Below are 19,024 nucleotides of genomic sequence, written 5' to 3'. Positions count from 1 at the left end.
TAGGGTACCGTTATCTCTTTCTAAAAACTGACCAAAAATGAGGTGTCTACGCCCAGTTGGGGCGTGGCAAATCGGAAAAACCTGTATAATCTACAGTATTAGAGCGAAACTTAACTACTAAATTGTTGATGGGATGTGAATGAGTATTCCGCAGTCGGTAACGCCCGACTGCAACGTTCTTACTTGTTCAATTTGTTGTCATTGTCCTTTTTTTTAGATCAGCCCACAGATTCTCTATGGGATTAAGGTCGGGACTTTGTGCAGGAGTATCCAACACCTTTGCACAATTGTAGAGAAGCCAGCACATGACTATGTTAGCTTTGTGTTTGGGGTCATTATCTTGGTAAAACCTAAATGTTGGTTTACCATCCCTAAAAAATCCAAACTTGCGGGCACTGGACACTAGATTCGTGCGTAAAATCTCCAAATACTGTTTCGCATCCATTGTACTCTCGATAAAGCACAATTCTCCAACTCCTTTACTAGAAATACACCCCCCAGACCATCACTGAAAGTTTTCCGAACTTAATAGTGGGAATTATATTTTTCCGTTCAAGGGCTTTCAACGGCTTTCGCCAAACACGGCTGGGTCCATCGTTGTAATACAACATCATCTTCGTCTCGTCACAAAATATGGTTTCATCCCAATATGAATCCACATGTCCCACATGCATCCTGGCGAATGTTAGACGTCTTTTCTCATGATTCGACGACAACAATGGTTTTTTCCGCGCAACTCGGGATGCAAACTCGTTCCTTTTTAGGGCTCTGCGGACACTTTCGCGGGATATGTCAATACGACATTCTTCCTGCAGCTCACTGGCAAGCGTTCTGGTCGAAATTGTTGGGTTATCATTAACTTTCCTGGCCAGAATACGCTCGGCCCTATCTGTTAACGCCCGAGGTCGTCCAGTTGAATGCCTTGGCTCCAGTGTTTCGTTGTTTTCTGCGCGGCTTAAAATATTGTAAATGTAATGTCAAAGAACAAAAATTCTTTTTTTTTTCCCCATGTGAAAACACTTTCGTGTCAAACTGTATGTATATTTATCTTAAAAGTTCCAGCGAGAAATACGCAAGTCCTTCAGAATGTGAACTAGATAATAAATTACACAATTAAACATTTAAAATGTATGTTTTGTTTAATTTTTTGCCTTTTTTTAAGCCAGTTTTTTTTTCGAATTTTTCGCCTATTCAAGCTAATATTTTTGTGAAATTTGGCCTATTTTGTCGTTCGAAATCTGGCATTACTGCTTCCGTATTCACGGTTGCAACAATTATTACAGTGCAACCTATTCGGTTCGAAGCCAGAATTACGTTGCGTCACTTATGTTGCCTTGTTCACCAAATTGGCTTCCCACGATTATACTTGACTGACAAACACGCTTGGTTTGACGTCGTGTGTATCTGGGTTGTGGTTTGCAGTGTTGCCGAAACTTTTTCAGCAAAAGTAGCAAAACCGAAGGTTGAAAGTAGCTAGAAGTAGCCAACTTTCTTCTAAAATAGCTGAAAAAGTAGCAAAAAAGAAAACAGTGCTGTTTTTTTCATAAAAAGTCAACTTTATTAATTTAATTCTGATAATATCTCATCTATGACCACCAGCTCGTCATTTTCACCATTGTCGCTTTTATAATTTGCCTTTTTAAGGTAGTTGGGTGGAACGCTATACTCATAGCAACATTTGCCATATCGGCGTAATCCATATGTTTTGTGGACATACAATCTTAATGAAACTTTCAAAACGTGATCATATGGCTAAAATGTGTGTACATTCCAAAGCACAAGTCTCTAGTACTTGAAATGCGTTTTTTACAAAATGATGGCGTCAATGGGTCAGGGTATAAAAATTGATAAGAAATGAATTTTGCATAGCATATTAGAAAGCTTACCTATTCTTCAGTTGTAGTATTAATTCTACACAAAGCTCAGTACATTTAAATCATTTACATTTAAAAAGTATCGAAGCGAATTTTGTTATAAGTTCGCTTGCATTTTAGCTAAATTTAATATTTGAAAATAGCCAGATTTGTAGCTAATAGCTGTTTGAAAATTTTTGTAGCAATCGGCCTTAAAAAGTAGCCAGATCTAGCTACAAAATAGCTGATTCGGCAACACTGGTGGTTTGCCCGACGTTGCCCATTGAACCTCCACTAGTCTCAGTGACCACTTCAACAATTCTATTTGAATTGTTGCGTCCAACATGTTTTGGTTCAAAGTCTGTTCGCCGCCGTACAAACGCATGAAAACCAGTGTTGCCAAATCAGCTTTTTTCCCGTCAAATCGGACTTTTTTGAAAATCTAATTGCGGGAAAAATTACAAAACAGCGGGCAGCGGGAATTCTGGATTTTTAAAAAACTAATTTGCTTTTTTTTCAGCTTTTTTCTTTACTAATCAATTTATCATCATTTATAGCGATTTATCGTATGTAGAAGTGTTTGTCATTGCAGTTTAATTAAAACTAAATAGTTAATTAGGTCAATTTTCTATGAATGAACCAACCGATAATAGAGTGGAACTAACTGAACTAAAATATGATTTATATTTTATTCAATATAACTTATTTAAGCAAGAATATCGAACTTGAAATTCTCTGATAGATCTTATAAAGCAATTAAAAAGAATGTATGCAACTCATTTGATATCATGTAGTAGTAGTAGTAGTTTGTGTTAACTAAATATGTTTTAATAAATAGGCTGCCGCCAAATTTTCAAATGGTGTAAAATTCTGTTTCTTGCATATGTATATATTTTGCGAGTAAATATAAATAGTATCGTTCCAATACTAGAGTTATTCTATTCAAAGAATTTTGAAAGTATTGAACACCAATATAAGAATATTCTCCCAGTTCAATGGGGAAATTCTTAAGACTCTACATAGCTTAGGGTAAGAGGTGTGCTTATAAGAATTCGGAATAAAAAATGTAGAGACTTGGCAACTTTTGCAATGACATTGCTTTCCTTGCCATGGTCGAACGCGCAAGTGGCGAAAAGTTTTAGTCAGGTCAATACTGTAAAAACATAACAACGCAATAAAATGAATATTGATATGCTTACTCAATTTTAAGCATCAGGTAAAACCTATATAGCGTAAAACTTTACAGATACGGCTTGTCACGGTTGAAGATATGCAGCCATGACTTCTAGTTACTAATCAGCTTTTTTGTCCGACTTTTTTCCACAAAATTTCAGCTTTTTTTTAAGTATCTTCTCACGAAAAACAGCTTTTTTTGCTGAACAAAAGTTGGCAACACTGATGAAAACACACATCAGTGACCAGTTCGATCATGTTCGATCGCGTCCAGTGTGTTAATGTTTGGCATGTCGCGACAACTTGTATTAGGCCGATATGTCAACCGTGGTGTGAACTACTGGTTGGACCCAACGTGTTGGCTCAGCCGTCTACGTCGCTGTCGCTAATACATGTCGTTTTGATATGCTCGTCTCTAGCTTGCGTGTGTGTTCAGAACTTTTCTTTCTTTTTCTCAATTTTATTATTTGTCTTTTTTTTTTTTTTACAAATACAACACTTAACAGCAGTTGAACTATCTTTCCTCACTCTCTTTTTTTTTTTTTTTTTATATCATAGTGGATTTACATATATGTATAAATTTTGTATTTGCTTTCTTTTTTTACTTTTTTTTATATCATTTTATATTTCTTTCATTTCACTTAACTTACAGTAAAACCAAGATTTTAGAATCTATAGGTTCGTCCGGAGTAAAAACTTTCCAGAAATCGGCTGCGCCAGTGGGTAGTCCTGTTATTATGGAGAAATGCCTGAAATCTTGTAGTAACTCCTCTTTAATAAATTGTCGGCTTATGTTTAATTGTGTATATCTTTATTAATAGCTTCCGCTCATTTGAGTTAGTGTTGGGTTGCTCATGAGTGAGTGAACGAAAAAGAGTTGTTCACTAAACTGAGCAACTGAACATGTTCCTCTCGAATTGTTCTTTATTACTCACTTGCTCTTTTTTGCTCACTTGTTCTTTATTGCTCAATTGTTCTTTTTTGCTCACTTGTTCTTTTTTGCTCACTTGCTCACTATTGTTAACTTGCTCTTTTTGTTCACATGCTCTTTTGCTCATCTGCACTCTTTTTGTTGGCTTTGCTCATTTTTACGTACTGTTAGCTCATTTTGCGTTCTTCCGTTTTTTATTGTCTTCAAACTCACATTTCCGTGTTAGCGCCAATTTTTGTTTCGCTTTTAAAAATTCATTATGTCGCTAATCCGGAAACACAGTGAGATTTGGAATCATTTTGAGGACATAGGGAGTCAACAGGCCAAATTCAAAGATTTAAAATGGAACATAACGTATTTCATTGTCTGTTGTGTGAAGAATTCAGTAGCTTTGAGCTGTTCATGAACAGTGAGCAACTGAGCAATGTGAATGAGCAACTGAGCAAAGTGAGCGAGTCGACTCACTTCGAAAAAAAGAACAAATTGAGCAACGTTTACCTAACACTAATTTGAGTGATCAGAATAGAACTGACTGCAAAGCTCTGCTTTGCCAAATCTTATAGCTAATGCTGTCTGCGTCGCTGCTGCCAGAATTCCGAGGATTGCTGCTGTGTTAATTCGCGGACGACGATCCATTGGTTTGTTGCAGCAACATTCTGTAACGCTGCCGACGCCTCGCCTTTGCGTCGTCGGCTTTTGTTGCTGATGTTTGGTATTGCAACATAGTTGCCAAGTTGCTTACAGAACAAAGCGTGGTGACTTAGCGGGGGCATGTCGGGGGTGCCGGGACGGTAACTCGCGCCCTCCTCATTTTCTGAAATAAAGGCACTGTTAATGAAACCAACCGCTTCAAAACACAAAACACACACAACCATACAACTTATAGACTGGAAAAGTACAGCAAATTTTGTCGATGGCCGAAAAACTGTCTCGAAGAGACTAACATACATACATATATATGTATGTATATGCTCGGCTCGGTCGCTCGAGGCTCGAGCAGCGAAATTATAGAACGACAAAGTCAGTGCGCTGCAAGTTCTCGGACGAAGTGGGCGCGTTCTTATATGAATAATTGCGCTATTTGCCTTACTCTCCACTGTTAAAAGACACACTATCACTCAATCGTGCTTACTCTCTCTCTCTCTGTGCTCTCATACACATGCACATAAATGTATATATGTATGCACACAAACGCTAGCAGCTCACAAAAATTGAGCAGTGCAGGACAGTACGTGGGATATATGTATTGTTAAATTACTTTGTAAAAATGGTCAACTTAAGATATTGGTTTTTATAGTGTACATTTTTCTTGAGTATCAAATACTCAGCAAAACAGTGCATTTTGTCCGATGATTTTAAATGATCTATAAGAGCTTCACGACAATTTTATGCAACAGTTTGTGCTGAAGATACCCAGCAATGCCTTTGTATTAAAATCACTTTGAATATTGGTAATGGTTGTATCTAATGACAATTCTACTTTCAAATCATCATCTAAAGATTCAATCCCTGTAGGAGTGTGACATCAATTATGATCAATTATGTTTATGAAAACTAGATAGTTGGGACCCGCTATCTTTTATGATATTGACGAACATCATATCTTCATCTGGAATACAATTTCACACAGATCTCAACATTTTCATGCTAGCACTTTTGATAATATTGTATTGGATTTCTTACTCCCCGATATCTAATCAAATAAAATAAATTTTCCAACGAGTCCTGATTTAATTTGGATGTGGCAACAAGGAAGACAACATATTTTCCGTTAATGAAATTACCGATGAGATTGTAATAATCATACCATCAATGCAATATATTTTTTACTGATAATGCAGACTAGGAAATAATCACGTACATATTTTCAGAAAGACCTCATGGACATTATTATTCATTCTAAGCGCACAGTAAAAGATTATTCATTTTGTGCGTTTCGCAGCAGCTACACTGTGGCTAAAGACTTGTGTGGAAAATTTAACTTTCATTTGTTCATAACAATTTGAACTGACATTTTTTAACGTCAACTTCTGACATAGGCGCGCTAAATTCTAGTTTCAATTCCATATAATTTTCTTATTATATTCCATGAAACTGTGCCCTGTGGTGTGGAAATATTATCATTTAAAAGAATATTTCTTAGCAATTTAACAAGATGTGGTGAATCGAATATCGCGAATATTTCTTCATCATTAACACATGCCTCATATGCCTGATCTACTAAAAAGGAACTACCATTGCACTATGGGTGAAAACTCCGATTTTTTTGAATTAATTAATAACTTCTGAAACAGTCAAACTAATTAAATTTGGTTTTTTCATTTGACTTTTGTTCGCAACACGTGTTTGTGATGAAAAAATGGGCGTGGTACCGCCCCTCTTTCATATTATTAGCTGTCATAACTTTTTTTGGTTTTTAAGTTATTTAGACACATATTTTATATTACTCACATAAAAAATGATCAACATCGGTTGACTGTATCATAAAATTTTAATAGTGGGAGTTGGTAAAAAACCTATTTCATGGAATAAAAGGCTATATTTTATGATTTTAAGCACCAATAACGTTTGAATATATCTCTTTTTTTTTTTTTTTGTTAACTATCCTTTTCCTCATTATCTGAAGCATTATTTCCTCTTCCTCATCTGAGTTCAGAATTTTGCATAGTAGAACTGGATATCTTCAGACATAAGCGTTTATGTTTTTGTATGCGACGATTTAAATAATTGACGATATTAATGGATCTGAGGTATGTGGGGTATTAATGGTATCCATAGCACGATGGAAAACTTCGGTAAAATTATTCATCTACTATTGTTTCTGGCATGATGCAGCCTATCCGATTTGTGAAATTTGTTGCGGTTTTCTGCAGCTTGAAAGCTTGAAATGACTTGGTTTTAGTTAATACGCTTAACGCCTTGCTTGTGGCAGACTAAACTTTACATATATTTTTTTACTATTTTATTTATTTATATTAATTTTACACGGGATAATTCGTCAACCTTATTTTGTACATCTTCGTTTTCCTTTAGTATTGCCTCAGCGGTCTCTCTTAAAAATTCCGGCTTTAGCGGGCGGCGAAACCTTATGGATTGTGGAGTGCTGTTGTTCCATAATATGTTGCCGGAAGAGTCAAGCATTCTTAGAGGGTTGACAAATAGAGACGAGTCCGTATTAGACGGCTGTGCTCCAAAATATGGTTAGCTACAATTTGACTGGCCAGTACTGCTATCGAATCCGTAGCTGAGAATAGGCTCTGTACTTCAAAATTTAGTTCTTCGCTCGTTCATTACATTTCGAGCTATTCGAGCTGCTGTATGGGAAACTTGGTTCTGCAGGCTGACTGGTCTACAATCCTCTTTACTATTACTTACATCTTTATAGTGCGGATAGACATTGCAGTTTCTTTTCCGGAAGCCGTAATTCTGATCCAATACTAAGGATTGTGCTTCATTTAAAGAGGAGCGCACAGGTTCAGTTTGGGGTCGCAGCAATCATTTTTGCAAAACTTTAGCTTTTTCTGGACTTATTGCTAACTTTTAAAAAGTTTAATGTTTCTTCTACAATTCGTCCCCCTTATGGACACATTATAGCAAAAATTACAGCAGCATGCTTCTAAATGTGCTTCAAACTCGCTAGATATATGCTGAACCACGCACTTTTAATATACATCCAAACAGCTACTTCCTTCTCTTGCTTAGTTTTGTGCATCCGCTAAACTTTAAAAAGGTTAGTTGCTGAAAAATGAAATTGCGCAAAAGTACACGTTGAATACACTATAAAATGTGTATAAATGCATTGCTACAAAATGCTACAAACACAAATTTTCTCTTATCAAAGACCATTTCTTTTTTAAATTATGTCACAGATAGCTTTTTGATTTACACAAAACTTCACATCACTTAAAGATCTTGGACAACACAAACACTTAAACACAAAGAAAAAACCCGATTCGATATATTCGACCAAAAATTTAAAGAAATTTTTAATTTTAATCTAACTGTAATTATTTTTACTTTAATTGGCGATTCAAATTCACATAAAGTTTGTTTACAAAATTTGTTATGTGCGCGCCATGCATAACAGCCCTGTTTAACAGCTGTGTTGTTAGCAGAGCGCGCCTCTACATAGCACTCTTAAATTAAGAACATCCTTAATATAATGCGATGTCCTAGCTGAATAAATGTGAATATTTGGGAAATTACCCATTCAGCGCTATTATAATATATTTTTGCTTTTCAAAAGCATTTTATATCAGACTCTTGATTGGCCTGAAACATGTGGAAAATTGTTAATTGTGCACTTTCCACGGATAAATTATTAATTTTACGCAATACTGTTACATTTTCTGGCAATCTGCAGACATAAAAAAAAAACAGTTAAGATAACTTAGATAAAAGACTTCCATATAAACCTTTTCCTTAGTTGATTTATCAACTCAATTATGAAGTTGGCACATACATTTCTTATTACACTTTTTTTTTACATACTCCTCAAAACCCTCTTCCAATACGTTTATATCAATATCGGGTAGAATTACTTTAGATTTAAGTGTCTCGGTTGCCAAAATGATGCTGTTTATAAGTTTTGTTGGATTGGCATCGTTGGCCTGAAAGCTTTTGTTTAATCGCCGCATTTCGCCAAATATGGGTGTGAAAAATACCAGATACAGCTAGTTAACGCCGTTACAATAAAACTCGTAAAGCAATCTTTCATTTGTGCACTTTTCTCAACAAACTTTACACCAAAATGAACTTTCAGTTCCATCCAGTGATCTAATATCCGTGACACAGCGGTTTCCCCAGATAGACATTCGCTATCGCATGCTCTCTGAGGGTGCAATAAATATTTAATTAAGTCAATAAAAATGTTAATTTGTCATTTAAGTCATGGAATAACATTCTTAGTACGTTGTTAGTTTGAAGAAAAAAAAAATCTTTTATATTCTTGTCAATATAAAACAATACTACATTGCACACATCTTTTTGAAATGACAAAATTATTGAATTTCTGCCAACCTGCATGCTCAATATAAAGCTGCTCATTTTTTGCAAAATATTATTTTGGGTTTCAAGTCCAAGGCCGTAAGCGTGCATTCGCTCCTTGCTATCTGCTTTTGGCACTCGAACCTTGAGAGCATCGAACCAGTCATGCGTCTAGAAAGAAAAGAGAATTTATTTTGATGCTTTTACAATAATAAGCATAATCTATATATGTGACGTCACGACATAGCTGTTATTTAACATTAAAAGTAACGAAACTGCTCTTTGCGCAACCTACTGTGTCTTTTAACAGTATAACCATGCAATACACAGACTGGACAAGTACAGCAAGTTTTTTGCACGGCCGAAAATCTGTCTCGAAGGGACAGAAAAAGCAGCGAGCAGCGAAAATATGGAGCGACAAAGTCAGTGCGATACAAGCGCTCGAACGACACTTCGACCCGTTCTTATATGCATATGTGCGGTATTCGCCTTACTCTCTCTCTCTCTCTTTTTATCGCTGTGCTCTCATACACATATGTACATATAAATGTATGTACGCACGCACAAGCTAGCAGGACACAAAAATTAAAATTCTCTTCTGAGTATGTGTGCACGTGCATCGAGAATAATCGAAAAATTGATTTTGTTTTTTAGCCTAATTTGAACACTTTTAGACCTGGAGTCTTCAAATTTGCGTTGTATATAAAGTTGATGGATACAAAGATTTTGTAATTTACAGATTTTGGATACCAGGCCCCCTTCTCCACCAATTTGTAAAAAACGCATTTCAAATACTAGAGAGTTGTGCGTATTAGACTTTGCATATTAACCATATGATTACGCTCTAAAAGTTTCATTAAGATTGTATGTCTACAAATGAAATTATTCAACAAATAAATTCTCATAATATTGCCCACACTGCAGCGCCGCCCAAGCGCAGTCGCTGCTTACTGCACAGTTAGCAGAGCGCAGGCTTATGCGTGCGTGTGGATGGATGAAGAGAAATATAAACATTATATCGCAAACAACAAAATATTCTGTTTTTTTTTCAGTCAAGCTTAAAATAAAAATTAAATTACAAATTATTATTTTTTAAAAAGAGTGTAAGAAGAGCAAATTGTCTACCGTTTTTGGACCTAATCTATTTCTTTTTTCTGTTATTATGTTGCCCGCTAAAGAAAATACTCTTTCAGCTGCTGCACTACTTGAAGGTATTGCAAGAAGTTGCAATGCTAACTTAGATAATAACGGATAGCAATTTTCTTTGGTTTTCCACCACTCAATGGGTTCGAAATCCTCAGTTAAAGTAACTCTTTCACCAGAATAACTTTCAAATTCTTCTGGGGGCGATTTTAAATTGTTATTGGCCTGAGCTACCAGTTGGGAGAAGAAAAAAGTTGTTTTTGGCACAAACATATCTCTTTTAGGAAGTACTTCAAGTGGACAATTTGGACTTGCTGGGTTTGATTCTAATGTACAAGAATTATTTTGCGAAGGTTGATTTGAAAAACGAACATAATTGTTCAATGCAAAAGTTTTTAATTTCTAATAAATCTTCATGTTCCATTTTTGCTGCTGGAGGATATAAAAAAAAAGCGCCTTGTGCCAAATACTTAAATTTTCTTTCCAAATCGTGTTCACATTTACTAATATTCTTGATTTAAGAACAGATATCGACGAAACATCTTCAGCATTTGGCTCACAAAGAAGCTTTATTTTGGCTATTGAGGGTAAAACATAGCACAATGAAGGAGAGCTACACGTTTGTAATTCCTTAAATATTCTCTCAAAATCTTCAAGAAGTAATAATATTATTTTTAAAGTGGATATATTTACGACTATAAGTTTTTGACCTCCCTCTGTCTCACTTAATATATTATTAATTGTTGACCAGTTATTTACTATTGAATTGACCATATTGTAATTGGAATTCCATCGAGTAGGGCATGGGCTTTTTAATGTTGTGCTTAACTTGTGCTGCAAACTTGCTTTTTTAAAATACTTAACTATTTTTTTGCAGGCGTGTAATATGTCTTTAAGCTCACATGCTTCGTCAAACGATTTTTCTAAAACATTTGAAAATAAATGACTACTACAATTTAATCTAATATTGTTTTCCAAAGCTTTTTTTACATTGGTGCCCCTATCTGTCACGAATTTAATGTTGTTTATGTTTTCGACATTAAATTGTGTAAAAATAGATTTCAATTTTTTTAAAATATTTTCCCCTGTCGACTTTTCAAAATCCATCGATTTTAGGCCCAAAATGATGTCATTCAGTTTAAAATCTTTTAAATAATGCAGAGTGACGCCTAAAAAATTTCTATTTACATATTGGTCAGTCCACATATCAATGGTAGCTCAATGTTGTAGCGTCGGGCAGTAGGTCGTCAATGTCGACGTTTGCTCCATAAGTAGCACCGATTTTTACAAAAAATTCCACCAGGCTGCGAAAACCAATCCCGTTCACTGCAGAAAAAGGCCGACAATCTTGAACTACCCATTCCAGACACTTCTTTGTTGCCGTGATTTTGTCCAAGTTTGAAACTTTTTTTGCTTCAGTTGGCTGTCGTAATGACAGACAACATTTGTGCCGCGACAAATTTGATGTTTGGTTGGCAACAAATTTTAAGACTTTTCCGCATTTGTTGCAAAAAACCCAACCTTCGAGGACGCTTTCATCTTCTTTATATATATCATACAAAATTGACCAGATTATGCTTTTGCCTTTATGTTTTGCGGCTATTTTATAAACACCACGATTTATTTTAATTTTAATTTCCTCAGATGTCATTTCGATGCCAAAATCAAACACGAAGTAAACTAGGAAGCTAAGAAAGGAGCTAAAGCAAAATCAAAACAACCGTTACTTTGACACTTACACCATGGTGCCTGTAAAACACTTGGGTGTCATACATGTGTTTTGTCTACTTGTGTTTGTTACTCATTGCTCTTTTCACACTCTCGCTTTTTTTCTACGTTCGCTGTAAGTGTAAGTGGGACCGGCAAGTGTTGACGAAAAATACTTGGGTGACAAGCTAAAAGAAAACGGTACATTGTTGTGTGTTACAGCAAGATATTGCCTGCATGAGCAGCACAATTTTTTACAAGTATGTGTTTATGATTTGCTGAACCAGTATTTAGTAAGGTGGCAAAAATTGACACACTTGCAGTTCTCTGATACACACAGTAAATCTGAAGTCTCCAGGTCTACAAGTGTTCAAAATAGGCTGAAACAGCAATTTCGATTTTTCGATTGTTATCGATAAAAAACTATCGGCTGAGTTATCAAAAAATAAGATAAACTTTTACTGTGTATGGTATATACGAGCATGCCAAATTTCAGCTCTCTAGCTCTTCTGAGATCTAGGCGTTTATACGGACGGACGGACGGGGCTATATCGACTCAGCTCGCCGTCCTGATCAAGAATATATATACTTTATGGGGTCTGCCACGCCTCCTTCAGCCTGTTATATACTTTTCACAAAACCATTATACCCTGATTTCCCGTTTTCAAAGGGTTCAGGTATATTCAGTAGCGTACTTCTCACTTCCTGTAATTTGAGTTGTTTTAGTAATATGGCCGGGAATAAGGAAAGAGGGGAAATTAATAAGAAACCACCACTCACGTGCACCTTTACGCAATCGAATCCTCCGCTCGCTGTCGTCCGCCCGCCGTCAGATCCTGTATCAATCTTCCGTATCTGCCTCCGCCGCTTTCCTCAATAGATCAACTTCTTCTATTTCTGTTGCCAAATTGTCTTTATTTTCACAAGTCACTTAATCTAGCTACTCTTTTAAGAAACTGCTCGCGCAATTTCATTTCACCACTCTTCGGCGTCCGACGGCCTTTGCTGCTCAACGCCGACTAACTCTTGCCTTTTCTCTCGCTCGCCCAAAGCGCTCGGCGTCGGCGACGCAACTCTCCGCTCAAAACTCTCCACGCAGGGTTGTGCCGCCGATCGCCGATAAATCATCAGCGCTTTGGGCGGCCCTTTCAAATACAAGTTTAAACAAACACTAGTGCTGCTTAATTGATTAACTTAAACTCTAATTACTACACTTAAATCTTAGCCTTAACCTTAACGAACTAAACTTAAAAAATCTATAAATCCAATTCAACATTTAATGAATTCAACACAAATTCCAAATCTATTTTCGCTTATTGACTAACTTCATATAAATCCAACTTATACTTCATATTTCGTGTTCATTAATTCAACTTAAAAAACCTATTTCTACTTATCGACTAATCTTGTGAGGCGGTGATCGGCGAGCCGCCTCACAACTTCTCTCAAATTTCTCCAATATTACAAAAGATTGAGATTGTCCTTGCTCTTGGAAGGTCTCAACAGATTTACATGTTGCATTATTTCACTGTTTTTCAATTTCAATGGTTTGCAATCCAGAAATAAAGAAGTAAGATAAATCTAGCCACGAGTGCTGCTCCTGAACCAAAAATTAAAAAATACATTTATACTTCTATATATCAAAAAAAAAAAAAAATTATATTCATTCAATAAATAATATTAATTACAATAAATAAAAAACTAATTTACATATTTCAAAATATTTAAACTAATCTTATAATAAATGTCCCTATCCCGAATACTTACTGAAATACCATTGTGGTAACTATGTACTGCTTCAAAATTCCTAGCTCTAATATATTCATTAGATAGATTTGAAAACTCAAAATCAATGAGCAAATCACAATTGCTTGTAGGCGTTTTCAAATCCAATAACCTAAAGCTTCTGCTAACTAACTCTTCATACAAAGTCCTAGCCGTTTCAAATGTGCTCAAACACAAATTAAAATCTCCCAATGAGAGATATAATGAGAGGATAATGCTTGAAAACTGGAGATGATTAGTAAGTCTTCTGTTTTAAATTTAAAGATCTGACAATGTCTTTGATCCTATCGGACGAAAACAAAGTTGGAGCATTGGTATTTTCCAAGTCCTGATTCTTATCCTTTCCATTGATGTTTCAGACATTCAATCTTGGATCTATTTCTGGTAAACCTAACACTGTAAAGCTATCATCTGTTACCTTTCTATTTTTATGCTGCCCTCATTCTCTTCATGCACTGCTTCGTTTGGAACATTTTGAAGCTCACTATCATTTAAGCTATTATATTTCCTACGGTTTGATTCGACTAACTCCTGATTATGGCTACAAAACGATTCGCAGTCTCTCTTAACCAGTTCTGTCTCTTCGTCTGTCTATTTTAGATACAACGTAACTAATTCTCTAAAGTATTGATTGCTCTCAGTATTAATATTAAATCTCCCATACCTAAAACTACTCGGAGCTAAAACAGCCAGACATAAACTATCTAAAGCGTCTGGGCGCTGAACATATGGCTCTAAGAGCCCTAATAAAAATATATCTATAGAGCCATCGAGTAAATTTTCTAACTGTAGTCTAGACTTAAGCATTATAACTCGATGCTCTGGCAATGAAGTATTAATATATACTCCAGAGTTATTGCTTTCGGATTATTGCATACCTAAACAGCAGTAAACGGCTTCCTGGGCAAATGTTTCAGTGCCCGAAATGCATTTGTGGCTTATATGTTGTAACTTTTGTTTGATTGTTACGTTACCCCTATTAATCTTTCTAATTTTGAACTTCCTCTCTGGGACTCTTAATATAATTAACAACGTAACTGCAGCAAGCATAGGGACCTAATATGACTGTATATGTGTGTTGGTTTACTGCAGTTGGAGTAGATGTTAATTGTAAGCGTTAAGCTTAATTTCAGCGAATGAACTCTTTAAATATATCTTCGGCTTCTCATAACTAACGTTAAGTTGATCGTTGGACAAAAAACTATTGAAATTATGCAGGGACCCTGAATTTTTGTATTTAAATTTCGAGCATCCTCTTCAAAGGGAAACAGAATTTTAGTTTGGTGCATATGAGGGTATGGAATACCGAATCTAAAAATTTGTTGTGCCCTATTTTCTCGCCTACATGAGTGGCCGTGATTGTGGTATTTGTGTATTTGGTACTCCTAGAATAAAATATCTAAAATATCTAGCACAAGTTACAGGATCGGCTCTAATAAGACAGGCTTCCTGAAAACTTAAGATATTGCTGTTTCTTCGGAAATTTTTGCTTTGTCTACATTACTAGAAAGAATTACTCATACCTTCGTCCATCGAGTTTCCGAAAATGTGATAAAAAAAGTTTGGAAGACCAAATAGTCATAGCCATCATCTTCTTTTTGTCTGCTTCCCAGTGAGCAGGGAAGTCCTAATTCCTTTTAAAATTCTATAGCCACCATCAGGGCGAACTAATTGATCTATTTGCACTTTATTTAGACCGCTTGGGCAGTGATAACGTGAGTGGTGCTGTGCTTACGTAAGCAATAGAGGTATGTTCCTAATATCAATCATTTCTAACTTCTTGTAGTAATGTAAGCTCTATTTTAACTATGGTTGTAAATTCTCCTTAAACTTTAATTTTATAGTTAGCTAGTTGGGAAGGCCAGCTCCTCTGAATCGCAAACTTCCATCATATCTTATGGTCGCTGATCTTCCCCAGCGGATATAACTATTCTTTGCATCGCAATATTTTCTACAAGGACATTTTTTTAAATTTGCATCAGTCATGAAATCATGACTATATTCTATCCTGTGCTTCAAATGAGTCTGAATTACCTCAGCTTCGCTAAATGCCCTTGGAAGGGACGCTGCAACATTAGCCACAGGAATAGGTACATTGACAATAGCTCCCTTAATGGCATTTTGACGGCATTTTTCGCAGAAGTTATATTTGTCATTTTCGGATGGAAACCTAGATATAAGATATCTGAAGCAGCTTCTACACTACACCTGCTTTCAATAGCCTCTCGTGACATTATGTCTACTTGGTGGGGGAACCACAAACCTTTGCAATAAATGCAGACCCTGTTGCCTATCGGGAGAATTGGTTCGTCTTGTCGCATGATGCTCAGAGTTTTGTCACTGTTCGTTCGCCTCATAAACAGGATTTTTCCAGCGTCTCGACTGACACGAAGTGTCTTAGGCTCGCTCTACCTGTCCACTCTGAGAGGTAGTGCGTAAAGTAGCTCGAAGAAAGGTATTTGATCTGAAAGTCTTTTTAAGGTTTTGTTTCTACGAACTTGGTTTCACTGTCTATTTCTACGTCTTTCAGTCTGACTAAGCTCTTCATTTTCTCTATGCTCTCTTATAAATTCCAAATCATTCAATCGATTTTGCTCAGAATTTTCAACATTTGACCTATTTAACATATTCCTATTTTGTTGTCTTTGAGACATATTAGACGCTGAAATTATTTAGTTCTAGGCATTATAATATTTTGATGATATTTATAAAATGAATATAAATATAAGTTAAATTTATAAATCTCCTATATATAATAAATATTCAGTTAGTATTAAAACGCATATATTAATTAATATATGTATTTTATTATTTATTATATTAGATTAAAATTTTTTTATGAAAATATACATACATAGGTATCTATAGATATATGCACAAATAAATTCAAATATTTTTTTCAGTCTTGAAAAACACATATTTATGAATAATTAATTAAACAACTTGCAGTTTGTGGTCCAGATGCACACAAGCACGTACCCTTCACGATCAGCGCAAAAGCTTCGTCTCTAAAGCAGCAGCTAAACGAAATTACACTAACACAACGTACCATTGTATATATGTACATACATATGAATATGTATATACATATGCCGTTACACATACACTACGTTCGGCTGTTACACTACGCGCTAAGCAGACGGCATTCCCAGAAACGATACCAACGATTTTCTCGCTTGCCACGAAATTTTTCTTTTTATACTCATTCACGAAAGTGAATCAGTATATTGGTTTTGTGCAATGTCCGTCTTGCTGTCCGTCCGTCTGTCCGTCCGTCCGTCTGTCCGTCTGTCCGTATGAACGCAATCTATTTCGGCGCTATTGAAGCTAGAGACTTGAAATTTGGAACACATACTCGTGTATATCTCCGATTTATAAAGTGTTAAAATTTTCCCGATCCGCCCACTAGGGGCGTGGCAAATCGGAAAGTGCATTTTCCGATATACCAGAAATCATGTTAGTTAAAGAGCTAGAAAGCTGAAATTTGGAATATAGATCCGCATCGACCACTAAGGATCACGAGCTATGATATATCTATGATATATAGCTATGATATATCTCCGCCTATTGGGGGCGTGGCAAATCGGATAAAACTGTATCTCCAGGGGGCGTGGCAAACCGCAAAAGTTTATATCTCCTAAAGTATAATAGCTAGAAGCTTTAAATTTGGATAGTTGAGTTACTGGTAGCCTCCTCTATCGATTCTCCAAAAATAATTTTTACGCCTCTTTAGGGGCGTGGCATATCGAAAAATACCCTGTAATTTTCACATTTTTTGAGCGTAAGAATTCAAAATTTGCATTTAGGTTACCGGTTTCTCGTTCTTAGAACTGGGTAAAAATGAGGAGCCTACGCCTAGTAGGGGCGTGGCAAATCGGAAAAACCTGTATATTCTATAGTATTAGAGCGAAACTTAACTACTAAATTGTTGATGGGATGTGAATGAGTATTCCGCAGTCGGTAACGCCCGACTGCAACGTTCTTACTTGTTTAATTTAATTTTATTTTTTTGTATATATCTTTATTTACAATCTGTTCTTTGTTGAACATTCAATAAATGGGATAGTACACATTCAGGGCGCTACTTAATTAGTTATGTGGTGGGGGTGTAGGGAGGGTTGAATTGGTTAAATAGCATGATCTGTTCTAAAAGGTAAATCAAGTGGATGTAGTCTCCTCAAGCGACGCAAGTGTTGACTGTTGTCGAGGAGGTTAATGGCGAGTGGATTGGCGTGGTCATCCAACCTTGTTGTGTATTTTCCTGAGGTTTCACGAATGGCTTGATGGATTGTCTGGATGTTGAGGTCGCGATGCAGGTACCTGTTCCTCATGTAGAATGGAGCCTTGGTGATTATTCTTAGTGCTCTGTTCTGGAATCTTTGTATTATTCGCACGTTGGAATTGCTGGCCGTTCCCCACATTTGTAGACAATATGTCCATATTGGTTTCAGCATAACCTTGTATATTAGAATTTTGTTTTTAAGGGAGAGCTTGGACTTATTGCCTATAAGCCAGTACAGCCGTCCAAGTCTGTGGTTCAGCTGCTGGCGTTTATTTTTGATATGCTGGCGCCATGTAAGCCTTCTATCCAGCGTAAGACCCAAATATTTCACGCATTTACTAGTAGGTATGAGTTCTCCACCTAGCGAGACTTGTGGGCATGCACCTCTTCTCATAGTGAATGTTGTGTGTGCTGATTTGCTGGTGTTAATTGTTATGCACCATCTTTTCAGCCAAGGGCACAGTAAGTCCAGTTGATGTTGCAAGATCCTAGATGCAGTCACAGGTGACTTCGATGTGGCCAAGAAAGCGGTATCGTCAACATAGGTCGCGATCATCAGTGAGGGACTCCGAACCACTGGAATATCTGAGGTGTATAGTGTGTATAGCACCGGTCCAAGCACGCTGCCCTGAGGTACTCCTGCGCAAACCTGAATAATGTTAGACTCCTCTTGGCCAACTCTAACAAAGAATCTACGGTCTGTGAGATAGCTCTTCAGGAAGAGTTAGTACGGCGCAGGCAATTGGTTTTTTAATTTAAAAAGCAGGCCTCGGTGACAGACTCTGTAAAAGGCTTGTTTCACATCCAGAAACGCGGCAGAACAGTACCTTTTCCTTTCCAACACCTCTAGGATACGGTCAACCACTCTATGGCACTGCTCAGGAGTTACATGTTTCACCCTGAATCCAAATTGATGATCCGGTATGAGTTCCTTTTCAGCCAGTATAGGGAGCACTCTACGTAAAACTACTCTTTCAAGTAGCTTAGAGAGTATCGGCAACAGGCTAATTGGCCTATAGGAACTCAATTGTTGTTCTGGCTTACCGGGCTTTGGGATAAGCACAACTACAGCACGTTTTCATTAGGTAGGAAAGTGGCCTAGTTGTAAACACCAAAGCTACGAAATTATTCAACTATTTTGTTTAGCGCCATGAACGAAGTCGA

The 19,024-nt window shown here is 36.5% G+C and overlaps 1 long non-coding RNA gene across 1 annotated transcript; it reads left to right on the top strand.

The window, feature by feature from the left end:
- Positions 1–1,826: 1,826 nt before the first annotated feature.
- LOC122757506 lies at positions 1,827–17,753 on the top strand. The gene is made up of 3 exons (XR_006357566.1): positions 1,827–2,114; positions 3,904–3,905; positions 17,742–17,753. It is a non-coding gene; the product is annotated as an uncharacterized LOC122757506 (long non-coding RNA).
- Positions 17,754–19,024: the final 1,271 nt, after the last annotated feature.

Source organism: Drosophila mojavensis, unplaced genomic scaffold, assembly GCF_018153725.1.
Source record: "Drosophila mojavensis isolate 15081-1352.22 unplaced genomic scaffold, ASM1815372v1 contig_136, whole genome shotgun sequence".
Classification (NCBI taxonomy): domain Eukaryota; kingdom Metazoa; phylum Arthropoda; class Insecta; order Diptera; family Drosophilidae; genus Drosophila; species Drosophila mojavensis.
The sequence above is the reverse complement of the archived record's forward strand: the minus strand, read 5'-3'. Positions and strand labels throughout refer to the sequence as shown.